This window comes from Dendrobates tinctorius, unplaced genomic scaffold (assembly GCF_039654945.1).
Source record: "Dendrobates tinctorius isolate UK_male_01 unplaced genomic scaffold, ASM3965494v1 ptg000020l, whole genome shotgun sequence".
Classification (NCBI taxonomy): Eukaryota; Metazoa; Chordata; class Amphibia; order Anura; family Dendrobatidae; genus Dendrobates; species Dendrobates tinctorius.
In genome coordinates, this window is record NW_027361688.1 from 14,729,902 (window position 1) to 14,741,282 (window position 11,381).

Below are 11,381 nucleotides of genomic sequence, written 5' to 3' on the forward strand. Positions count from 1 at the left end.
ATGGGCAGCTTAGATCCCCTGTAATATCACAAACATACACATGTATTTTTCCTGCAGTGCACTCATTGAAATCAATAGGTATTTAATAAGCAGCCAGCAGTACTCCAGAGCTGAAATCCTTATACGGTTTAGCTATTGCCTGGGTCGATAGACTGGACCCCTGTGATCTCAAACATACACACTTATTTTTCCTGCAGCATTAAGTGCACCCAATGAGAGTTTAATATGCAGCCAGCAGTGCTCCAGAGCTGAAATCCTTGCACAATTGGCCAAGAGCAATCTACTACCATATTTTACCCCAAAAAATTAAAAAAGGGGGGCACCAACAAATAGTAAGCGGATTCGAAATATCAAATTTGATATGAAAAAAATAAAATAAAAATATATATGTTATGGGCTCAAACTGAATGCACAAATAAAGATAAAATCCTAAAAATAAAATAAAAAATAATAAAACTATTTACGGCTCACTTACCTTTCTGATGAAAAGTTTGCAGCTGGAAGTCACTGGCTGCTTTGCAAAGAGGCAAGAAAAAAAGGCAGGGGCTGAGTAAAACACAGCCCTATTGAATTAAACTTGCAGACTTTCTCAAAGTTCCTCCCCCTCCGAAAGTTAAAAAAAAAAAAAAAAGTCAAACACTGGATGAATCCTTATTCCTGATGTTTACAATTGGCAGCCAGTAAAAGCCATTGTCCTCCTCGACATATTCTAATGGGCGACCAATGGGGTTTCGCCTTTGGGGGGAAAAAAAAAATGGGTTTAACCCCCTCTAGAAAAAATGCTTGTCATTCCCCAAGCATGCTCAGAATCAGGATTCATCAGAAAAAGCCAAATTCACGCAGCCTGCCAATTTCAGTAACATATCCTTTTTTGGTTATGCTTTCGGGGCCCTCTGTAAGAAAATCCTCTGACATCGAAGATCATAAGAAACCGTAATCTTGCAAAGGAAGGAGAAAGAAAAAAATAAATAAAATAAGAAAAATCAGCCGCTTTAAAACATGTGTACGGTGATGTAGCAGAGACGAGTTTGCGGCGAGTTACATTGAAAATTTAAAGGACAGATTCGGCCCTGCTACATCCGTAGGTAGGAGAGCAGAGCGAGCGAAGGAAAAGGAGAAAATGTGCTGGGGGTGTGGGGTGTGGGGGGGAAAGCGGAGGGTTAATTTGTTTTAAATGAAAACCACATGTTCGGGGAATGAGAAAATTTGAATGAGATGCTTTGAAAGACTTGTCTGCCTTCAAGCATCGCCCGAACCGCGCGGTGTTGTAATGTCGTTGCGTTGGCCGCTGGCCCGATAGGTGTGCGTGTTTTTGGAACCGCCGTCCTACTACCGTAGGTTCCCAGAGAAGTATCTGCAATACTTTACCAGTTTTGACGTACATCTATATCTTTTCGATGTTAGCCACTTACATGACATGAGTTTATGTGATCTGGGGAGGCCGGGGATCAAGTTTAATCCTCTCGCTGAGCGAATGTGTATGACTGGGTAATGTTGGAAGCGGTTTGCGCTATTGTTATGTCATTTTAATAATGTAGGAGAAAACGTATTTTGCAGGGAGTCGGAGATGAAAATGTCTCCTTCCTTGCATTACATAGAAAGTTAGGTGTAATACTGCATTTCACCTGTGGGTGTGCTGCAGAGAAAGACAACACTTCCTTCCTCGATCACTCCGATTACAGCTGATCGCTGGGAGTTTTGGCAGTTGGTGATCAGCTCATAAAAAGTGATTGGCTAAATGCGCAGTCAGACGGCCATGTAAATTGGAATGAGATTGGAAAGCAGAGCATAGACTGGCCGGCAGATCTCATGACGTGAGTGTGGCAGCTTCATGTATTTCTATGCACTGCATTACAAGCCCAGTCCAATTTATACGGCCATCTGACTGCTCCCTGAAACAATTAGGTTGTCCGGTGTGACGCTCACGCCCTAACTGGGGGGCGTGAGCCAGGGGGTTGTGGCCCCACTGTGCCACAAACCAGACTACCCTGGAAGGGGCGTGACTAGGACAGCTACCTTGGTCTTCACTGGAGCCTCTGATAGTGAGGTCAGGCTTGTGCGGCAGGTAGTTGCCAGGTGCCACTCCAGGGATGTGTCTGGCTGTGGCTGCTGATCCCACTCGGGGAGACAGAACACTAGGACAGGTGCGGGCGGCAGGCACAACTGGCAGATGAGCATGGCTGAGACACAGGCAGGCGGGCACGGCTGAGACACTGACAGGCGGGCACGGCTGAGACACTGGCTGGCGAGCACGCCTGAGACACTGGCAGGCGGGAACGGCTGAGACACTGGCAGGCGGGAACAGCTGAGACACTGGCAGGCGGGCACGGCTGAGACACTGGCAGGCAGGCACGGCTGAGACAGAGGCAGGCAGGCACGGCTGAGACACAGGGGCAGGAACTAACTCGAAAGGCACAGGGACACAGGCAGGGAGGAGTGGTGTATAGAATAGGTAGGGACCTGTTCACACAGGAGGTGTAGGATGGAAATATGGATAGGTATGAGGGAACAGGTTTGGACCTGTTCACGCTGAAGAACTGCAAGACTGCGGAGAGGAGCTGCAGTTGGCAGCAAGAGGTTCCGCAGCAGCAGAAGTGGGGCACAGGCAGAACCGCAAGGGGGCGGAGCACAGGAAGAACCACTAGAGTGCAGAGCACATGCAGAACCGCAGGAGTGTGGAGCACAGGCAGAACCGCAAGAGTGCGGAGCACAGGCAGAGCCACAAGAGTGCGGAGCACAAGCAGAACTGCAAGGGTGTGGAGCACAGGCAGAACCACTAGAGTGTGGAGCACAGGCAGAGCCACAAGAGTGCGGAGCACAAGCAGAACTGCAAGGGTGTGGAGCACAGGCAGAACCACTAGAGTGTGGAGCACAGGCAGAGCCGCAAGAGTGCAGAGCACAGGCAGATGGAGAGGACACAAGGAAAGACACAGCAGGAAAAGGAGCCACAGACAAGGAGACTGAGAGACAGAGGAAGGACTGAGTTCAGACAAGGTAACGGTACGAGACAAGGTACAGGAACAGAGACCAGGATATTCTGCCTCCTGGAGGGTGGCAAGTCAGGCACAAGACAAGGCTGGAACAAAGACACAGAGACCAGGATATTCTGCCTCCTGGAGGGCAGACAGACAGGGACAAGGTAAAGCTAGGAATCAAGCCTCCAGAGAAGGTGAAACACAGGACAGGACCTGGCAACTCAGTGGCAAGACACTAAGGCCTTTTGGTAATTGGCCAGGGACACATTAGACAGGTGCACCCTGATAACATAAGAACCAGAGAGTGTCGGCGCCGCTCCCCTCTGCATACAACCAGGAAGCATGCAGGAAGCAAGAGGCACACAGCATGGACCCGGCAACAGACAGAAGTCACAGCATGGCCTGGAACAGTGAGTAAGATAGTGTGTGGGGGATGGGAGGCCATGCAGTGATGCCGGCAGGGTTGTTACTTCGGGTTTATTTGCCGGAAGTCAGAGCTAAGAATGAGAGTCTCTTGCCTCGGAGGACCCGACACATTACATGGACAGTCATAAGGGGAGATCTGGTTCAGAAAACCTATTTGCAGAGAGTCAGAGTTGAGACCAAGCAGCTCTTATCCTGGAGGACCCTACACATAATCCTTGCATTACATAGAGAGACATATGAAAACTGTGTAATACTCCACTTTACCTGTGGCGGTGCTGCAGAGAAATGGAACACTTGCTGCCTCAATCAATCTCTGATTACAGCTGATTGCTGGGAGTTTCAGTAGCCGGTCATCCTGTGATCAGATGACAGGTAACCCATTTAGGAAAAAGTGATTGTTTAAAATAGAGGGGTTGTCTGATTTAGAAAACCTGTTTGGAGGGATTTGGATCAGAGAATAAGCACCTCTAGTCCTGGAGGACCCTACATATCCTTACATTGCAGAAACTGAACACTTTCTGTCTCCATCAATCTCTGATTACAGTTGATTACTGGTAGTTCAAGCGGGACACCAGGCAACCCATCTAACAAAAAAGGATTGTCCAAAGCAAAGTAGCTGTCTGATTTATAATAAAGAGGGGTTTCCTTAATTTACAAAACCAATTTGTATGGTGTAGAGAAAAAAGAGTTGAGAAAGAAGTGTTTCTTGCCCTGGAGGACCCAACACATCCTTACATTACATAAAGAGTCGTGAGAACTGTGTAATACTGGATTTCACCTGTGGGTGTACTGCAGAGTAATTAAACACTTTCTGCCTTGATCACTCTCTGATCACAGCTGATCGATAGGAGTTCTGGAAGCTGGACACTTTGGGACCCGATAACAGGTAACCCATCTAGCAAAAAGTGATTGTCTAAAAGGTTGTCTGATATAAAAATCCTTTTAGCATGGTGTATGATCTCAGAATGAAGAGTTTGTTGCCATGGAGGACCCGTCACATCCTGACATTACATGGACAGTCTTATGAGAACTGTGTAATACTCTTTTTCACCAGTGGGTGTGCTACAAAGAAATTGAAAACTAGCTGATTCGATCACTCTCAGATTACAGCAGATTGCTGAGAGTTTCAGCACCGGGACACTGTGTGATCAGCTAATAAGGGACCCACCTAACAAAAAGTGATTGCTAAATCATAAAACAACAGCTTTGCCCAACTTAAAAAATAAAAGGGCTGCCTCATTTAAAAAGCTTATTTGCGAGGAGTCAGAGCAGAAAATGAACATCTTTTGTCCTGGAGGACCCAGCACAACCTTAGTTAACCATTACAATGGGATCTGTGTAATACTTCATTTTACCAGTGGTGGCACTGCAGAGAAATCAAACACTTACTGCCTCGATCATCCATAGATTAGAACTGATAGTTCCAGCAGTTGGAAACTTTGAGATCAGCCTTTCTATAGAACTAGTAGTTAGCTATACTTAGAGAAGATGTTTTTCATTTACTGACAGCAAGCCAAGGCAGAGATCTTGAAAACAGTGGATTACTCAAAACACAATACTTTTGCCCCTAGTTTCATTCTAGTGATGTCATATGCAATAAATTGGAATCATGATGACAACAGATAACACAGTGAGTCTGATGCATACAGTAGAGATGTTGATATTACTATTAATGGAACAGATATAGTAGAGATGACTCAGAGCTCCGGGGCAAGGAATGAGATCATGTTCATGCTCCGCAGCCCTAAAAAGTACATGATCATTTATTGGTTGCGCAAATGGAGACCATCCGCAATACACGACCAAATTAATGTCCGATTCTCAGAAATCATCATAGAATTAAAACATAAACAGTGATGAGCGAATCTGGATAGTGAGAAGACGTCACAGCTTATCAATAGAGATTGTAGAAAAAGTTACAAAACACTGAAAAAACATTACAGATAGTGGTAAAGAGCCAAAAGGTACCCTAAACCTCATGCCTACCTTATCGTAGTTTAATAACACCCACTTTTCATGCCCCCTCTTTTCTTCCTCATTGATATGTGGCGCCCCTGAGGCTCAGTCGCCACAGAGGTACTGCACCTTCTCTGAAAGGGGGAGTGCCCCACCATCCAGGTAAGGTGGGAACTCCTTTCCACACTCCAACACTCGAATCCCACACAACAGGGTAGTTCTACACAACCACATTGCGGCTCAGTGCTTAAAGAGTAGCAGAGCACCTCTGGTGGTTCCCTGCTTGGAACACTGGATGTGCTGGGAGGTGGGTGGAGTTTAGATATATAAAAGAGTGGGAAAGTGTAGGATGGGGGTTCAGTCTGGCAGAAGGTCAGGTGGGTAAGAACTCACTCAGACAGGAGTGAGGATCCCTAGAAGAAGGGATGGAGGAAGGAGTGCTGCAGCTGCCTCAGTGATCTGAGCCAGCTGGCACGGGAAAGGAACAGAAGGAGAAAGATGTAGAACTGCAACCTAAGCTTCCATAAGAGAGAGAAGGATCAGTACAGAACGAAGGAGTAGGAGAACAGAGAGGAGACGTGGGTTGGAAGAGGAACCCTGCCTATAGGTTCTCAACGCAAGGCCGGGGCCCGGTCCCCGAGGTTGTATGGACACTTATGGTTCTGCAGCAGACACCGGTGGAGTAGTTGGCTGTAAATGCACTACTCCCAACTAAGACTTGGGGCACAACAGCAAATTAATAGAGAGCCAGGACTCCGGAGAAAGGAGTCCCCGAGAGAGGCTACTGCTGTCTGCCATACGAGTAGAATTGTTAGGAACATCTGACAGGAGGCACTCCAGAGTACCATGGTACTGGGGATCTTCACACTTTAAGGCGCAATAGAGGAGTCGCTCAGGAAAGGTACATGTTGGCGGAGTGTTGGAGAGGAGCTTTCCACCTGGCCTGGAGGTTGGCTGAGTCTCTGACCCGGAGGACACGGCCCGGAGGCAGGCACCCTTGTGTACCGCAGACTGTGAGTAAAGCCTTGGAACTACAAGCCTCAGTGTCCTCCATTCATTCTTGCGCCAACCTGCTCAGCACCACTACATCTGGGTACCATCTTTTACATTGCCTGCGCCTTTCCACAACCATTACAACTACACTGCCCTGGGACATCAGCCCTGCCTGTGGAGGGCTATACCATCACTGCTGCACCTCACCATCTGTCCCAGAGGATCTGTCTGCAGCATCGGCTTAACACCTCCCTTGCCGAGCACCACAGGTGGCGTCATGAACTATTCCATTCTATTAACTACATATACCGCCATTGACTTGGGTGTCCAGGGCCACTGTCCGGGTCACTGCTGCTGTGACACGTTCCCCTGACGCCGGCCCAGTACCAAGCACCCCGCAGCCCTGGGAGGGCGACCCAACTTGGCGTCAGAAACAGGATGACGAGACCCGATGCCATCGGGTTCTGTGTGCCTGAGATTTGTTGGACTTTATACTTTTGAAAATGTGCGGAAGACCTGATTTGGTGGACTATGGGATGAACATTAGAAGTGGCCACTGGCGCAGAGAAGAGGGGCGTGGGGAGATGGGGGGTCCTGGGAGGGGACCATGAGGGGTCCTGGGCCTCCCCTGCCTGAATTACTATGTGACAGCAACATGGCCCACCCCCCGAGGGGTTCGTATACTGACTTGGTATGGTGGTGCCAGAAGAAGACGCCGCCCCCGGAAGGAGGGGCAGAAGAAGTCAGTGGTGGGAAAGGGGCCGAGGCAGGGAGAAGAACGCCAGAACGCCATGATGAAAAGAGAGAAGTCAGAAGAACAGGGGGAGGAGAGGCCACTCGCTCCCTGGCCGCCACTGCGGAGGCTGCAACCGCTGATACATCCTCTGCAGCGGCCACCACCACCTTACAGCCGATGTTGCCATTGGGCGAGTCCCATCCGGAGGAGATACATGAGGGCTCTGGAGCAGAACGGAGGGCCGGGACTGCGCCCCGCCTGGACCGGGCGCGGCTGTACCGACCTCCACCGACGACCCCGGCCGAGACCGGCCTGGCCCCGGCACGGATCAAATTGCGGCCCATCCCACCAGTCACCCCGGTAGTTGCGGCTGCTGCTATCTACCACCCGGTACCGGAGCCGGAACCACGGCTGGAAACGCCAGGTACGAATACTGCCCCGGGGTTGACCCTAGCTTTGGGAGCGGAACCCATGGATGGGAATGGCACAGTTGATCTCAGCCGACGATCCCCAACTGCAGTACCATTGACTGAAGTCCCAATGGACACCGAGGAGTCAGATTCGGAGGAATTAGTGACGGCGCCGGCAGGATCGCCAACAGCAGCAACAGTGCTGGCAGCGGATGCGCCATCCCTGCAGGCAGTTGATGTTTCAATGGCCCTTTCCATTACCCCGACCAGTCCCTATCTCACCCTGTGGGAGACAGAATAAATGCGTTTAGCAAGAAACCAGAATCAAGATGAAGATACCACATCTGGTAGCAGTTCCCAATTAGCTTCCAGAACCCCAGGAGGGGACCAGCATTAAGAATTACCAGTAACTCTCGTTACCCAGGAGGGTTTATTTGCACCAGTTGTGCCTTTTTGTTTTGCTATCATAGTTTTGTTTTCCCTAAGGTTGCCCTGTTTTGATTGGCAGCGTTTCTACATTTGGAACTGAGGAGATCATGAACGCTGTATGATCCAAAACTTTTATTGTAAATAGTTTGCACCTGTTTAGGTGCCCTCTCTTGGTTTTACATAAAGACACTTTGCGAAGATGATGTCAAGATTTTACATAAGGACACTTTGCGAAGATGATGTCTACCTCAATGGACACTGCAAGAAATCCTGGCTGGGAACGGTGTCCAGCACTTACAAGAATAACTGTTGAAAGTTTTACTGTAAAGTATTTGATAATGTGTTTTATAAGAGTATTAGTAATTGAGAAATGGCTTTTACAGAGAATTAGAAATGTTTTGATAGAGAATTAAGAATAAAGAATTGAACATGACAGGTGACGGACCAGGTAATTGCGGTCAACGTCTTGCGTCTAGAAGAGAGAAAAATGATAAAGGAATGTGTACTAGAGAAGGAAAGCTGAATAATACTGAAGTGATAGTGAGTCACAGATAACAGCACTTAGAATTGCGTAAAGTATGAAAAATTGCACTTTTTGACTTGAAATTTAGATAGTTAAATAAGAATTGTTTGTAACGTTCAAGAATAAGTACCTCCTATACTAGGAAGTTTAGTATAAGAATTGTTTATGCAGCATTATAAAATTTTGTATGTTCCTGTACTGTCAACTTTGTTGTCTTGCAGCCCGCGGACATGCTGTGTTTAACGGGGGGGTATGTGGCACCCCTGAGGCTCAGTCGCCACAGAGGTACTGCACCTTCTCCTAAGGTGTAGTGCACCACCATACAGGTAAGGTGGGAACTCCTTTCCACACTCCAACACTCGCACCCCACACAACAGGGTAGTTCTGCACAACCACATTGCGGCTCAGTGCTTAGAGAGTAGCAGAGCACCTCTGGTGGTTCCCTGCTTGGAACACTGGATGTGCTGGGAGGTGGGTGGAGTTTAGATACATAAAAGAGTGGGAAAGTATAGGATGGGGGTTCAGTCTGGCAGAAGGTCAGGTGGGTAAGAAGTTACTCAGACAGGAGTGAGGATCCCTGGAAGAAGGGATGGAGGGAGGAGTGCTGCAGCTGCCTCAGTGATCTGAGCCAGCTGGCACTGGAAAGGAACAGAAGGAGAAAGATGTAGAACTGCAACCTAAGCTTCCATAAGAGAGAGAAGGATCAGTACGGAACGAAGGGGTAGGAGAACAGAGAGGAGACGTGGGTTGGAAGAGGAACCCTGCCTATACTGTAGGTTCTCAGCGCAAGGCCGGGGCCCAGTCCCCGAGCTTGTATGGACACTTATGGTTCTGCAGCAGACACCGGTGGAGTAGTTGGCTGTAAATGCACTACTCCCAACTAAGACTTGGGGCACAACAGCAAATTAATAGAGAGCCAGGACTCCGGAGAAAGGAGTCCCCGAGAGAGGCTACCGCTGTCTGCCATACGAGTAGAATTGTTAGGAACATCTGAAAGGAGGAACTCCAGAGTACCACGGTACTGGGGATCTTCACACTATAAGGCGCAATAGAGGAGTCGTTCAGGAATGGTACATGTTGGCAGAGTGTTGGAGAGGAGCTTTCCACCTGGCCTGGAGGTTGGCTGAGTCTGTGACCCGGAGGACACGGCCCGGAGGCAGGCACCCTTGTGTACCGCAGACTGTGAGTAAAGCCTTGGAACTACAAGCCTCAGTGTCCTCCATTCATTCTTGCGCCAACCTGCTCAGCACCGCTACATCTGGGTACCATCTTTTACACTGCCTGCGCCTTTCCACAACCATTACAACTACACTGCCCTAGGACATCAGCCCTGCCTGTGGAGGGCTATACCATCACTGCTGCACCTCACCATCTGTCCCAGAGGATCTGTCTGCAGCATCGGCTTAACACCTCCCTTGCCGAGCACCACAGGTGGCGTCAAAAACTATTCCATTCTATTAACTACATATACCGCCATTGACTTGGGCGCCCAGGGCCACGGTCCGGGTCACTGCTGCTGTGACACGTTCCCCTGACGCCGGCCCGGTACCCCACAGCCCTTGGAGGGCGACCCAACTATGCTTCACAAAGTACCCTGAAGTCAAGCTCAGGAAACTTTTAGCTTATCTAAAGGTTACAAGAGGTTTCTGTGGTGCTTGGGAGATTTCCAAAATCTTCCGTGAGTCCTGGAGGTCTCCCCTTTTTCTAGACTCCCCAAACGATCCTGAAGAGCTTTCAAAAGTGATTTGTTGTGAAGTTGAAGATGTTCTACAAGTACATTTTACTCCATCATTGAAGACTTCTTCTGGAGACCGGAAGTTGACCACTGTTATGAGCCACAATATTTGTGGGCTACCAAAATTTTTATTCACACAGGAGTAAAGATGGAAAGCTGATGACTTTCCCAACAGTTACTGAAGGCTTCTTCTGGAGACCAGAAGTTGACCACTGTTATGAGCCACCATATTTGTGGGCTACCAAAATTTTTATTCACATAGGAGTAAATATACAGTTATTGAAGGTTTCTTCTGGAGACCAGAAGTTGACAACTGTTATGAGCCACCATATTTGTGGGCTACCAGAGTTTTGATCCACATAGGAGTAAATATAGAAAGCTGATGACCTTCCCAACAGTTAAATTTGAGACTTTGGTAGGGTATTTATACTATAAATCAGCCAATGTGGCTTCTTTGGAGCCCCTCAAGAGCAATGGCTAGTCATGGTTTATTCTACCTCCTCGTCAATTTGGTGATATGAAGTTATGACCTTCCCAACAGTTATTGAAGGTTTCTTCTGGAGACCAGAAGTTGACAACTGTTATGAGCCACTATATTTGTGGGCTACCAGAGTTTTGATCCACATAGGAGTAAATATAGAAAGCTGATGACCTTCCCAACAGTTAAATTTGAGACTTTGGTAGGGTATTTATACTATAAATCAGCCAATGTGGCTTCTTTGGAGCCCCTCAAGAGCAATGGCTAGTCATGGTTTATTCTACCTCCTCATCAATTTGGTGATATGAAGTTATGACCTTCCCAACAGTTATTGAAGGTTTCTTCTGGAGACCAGAAGTTGACAACTGTTATGAGCCACCATATTTGTGGGCTACCAGAGTTTTGATCCACATAGGAGTAAATATAGTAAGCTGATGACCTTCCCAACAGTTAAATTTGAGACTTTGGTAGGGTATTTATACTATAAATCAGCCAATGTGGCTTCTTTGGAGCCCCTCAAGAGCAATGGCTAGTCATGGTTTATTCTACCTCCTCGTCAATTTGGTGATATGAAGTTATGAAGGACTCTTCCAAAAGAATCACAATGTTATCAAACAAGATAGGGATATGGAAAGGTCAAGGTCCTTCTACTCTGGTTGGCATCACCAAACGGGAAGCCATTTTAGAATAGCTCTTAAAGGGGCACTTGTTCCTTTATAT

General features: G+C 47.9%; 1 protein-coding gene across 3 annotated transcripts in view; it reads right to left on the reverse strand.

Moving 5' to 3' along the window:
* Nucleotides 1-1,095, reverse strand: part of CALD1 (caldesmon 1) — a 153,677-nt gene extending 152,582 nt beyond the window's left edge. For 2 of the 3 annotated variants that reach the window (XM_073567758.1, XM_073567759.1), the window contains exon 1: nucleotides 476-1,095. The gene's annotated coding sequence lies outside the window, so the exon portion shown is untranslated. The remainder of the gene's footprint in view (nucleotides 1-475) is intronic. The other variant, XM_073567763.1, reaches the window with a different exon arrangement.
* Between the last annotated feature and the right edge of the window lie 10,286 nt (nucleotides 1,096-11,381).